Below are 1,447 nucleotides of genomic sequence, written 5' to 3' on the forward strand. Positions count from 1 at the left end.
CTACAATATGTTTTGGCATTGCTTTATAGTAGGGAGTGTAGCATTGTAGACATTCACAAAATACAATTAATTTTAAAATATGAAAATTAACGATAATCCAACTCCATGAAAACAATAACAAGAATTTTCATTAATTTCTTTATGATGATTATACATTAACAGTGATTCCTCTCCCTCTCTCTCTCAAACTATACTTTTCTGAGAATTAATTTTTGAGTCATAAGCTATTTTAAAACAGCTAACTTTCGAATAATACCCAAAGCTATAGTCTATGGTATTTTCCAAAATATGACACTGAAATCAGTCAAATTACCCATATTTTTACGTTTTCAGATACAGATTGATGTACTAAGGCTATGTAACAAGTTTGAGCTGATCCTGACAATTTTTTTCAAGCAGCAGCCAATGTTAGAAACGGCAATTTTTCAAAAATACACAAGGCTATAGTCCATGGTTTGTTCCAAACAAGGCTCCAAAATCACCTGAAATTTTATTACATTTTCTGATACAATATTCATGTCCTTATACCGTGTAGAAAGTTTGAGGTGATTCCAAAAAATATTTTTAGAGTTATGAGCATTATTTTAAATGGCCAACTTTCAAAAAATACCCAAGACTTTGGTTTTCTGCAAAAAATGATCCCAAAATTAGCCCAAATTTGCATTAAATTTTCTGATACATATTGATGTACTTATGTTGTGTAGAAAGTTTCAGGCAATTTTGACAAATATTTTTGCAATTAAAAAATGCTAATTATTTTATCCAAAAATGGCTCCAAAATCACCCTAATTTTTTATTACATTTTCTGATACAGATTGATGTACTTGTGCTTTGTAGAAAGTTTAAGCTGATTCCGGCTTCAATTTTTAAAGTTACTACCATTTCTTCCAGAAATATTACCTCAAATATTTACTATTACTATCACTTACAGAGTAGTTGTAAGACATGGTCTTCCTTCCTCCATAGGTAGCGAAGGGGCGGCAGGGGCGTATCTAGGAATTGGGGAAGGGGGTTGCTGAGGGCGCACGAAGTGCACCGCGATTTTGGCCACACCCACTTTTACGGCGGTATAACGGCCTTTTCCTGCATTTTGTCAATTACGGGTGGGGCCAAGATCATTTCAAGCATACTGCTATGTTACTGGTACTTCTGATTGCTCCTTAAAGCACTGGAAACTGCTGAAATCATGATCAGGGGGCTAGATAACTTTGTTAAGAGGCTTGGTAGTGATGCAAGAGTCCAGGACTTCAGTAATTTTTTCTGAGCCCAGCCCTGAGGGGGGTGCTCAAGCCCCCTCAGCCCCCCCTCTAAATACGCCTCTGGGCGGGCTGAGACTAGTCCACCTACTCAACCTATGAAGAATAATAAATAAATAAATAATAAAATCACATTACTTAATTGTAACTTACGTGAACCATAAAATTCCAAAAATAAAATTTTTCCAATA

At 35.2% G+C, this 1,447-nt stretch overlaps 1 protein-coding gene across 1 annotated transcript in view; it reads left to right on the forward strand.

The window, feature by feature from the left end:
* The window catches only part of LOC109586823 (uncharacterized), a 26,235-nt gene that overhangs the window by 23,986 nt on the left and 802 nt on the right, over nucleotides 1-1,447 (forward strand). The gene's annotated exons all lie outside the window — the stretch shown is intronic.

Source organism: Amphimedon queenslandica, unplaced genomic scaffold, assembly GCF_000090795.2.
Source record: "Amphimedon queenslandica unplaced genomic scaffold, v1.1 AMPQUscaffold_12770, whole genome shotgun sequence".
Classification (NCBI taxonomy): Eukaryota; Metazoa; Porifera; class Demospongiae; order Haplosclerida; family Niphatidae; genus Amphimedon; species Amphimedon queenslandica.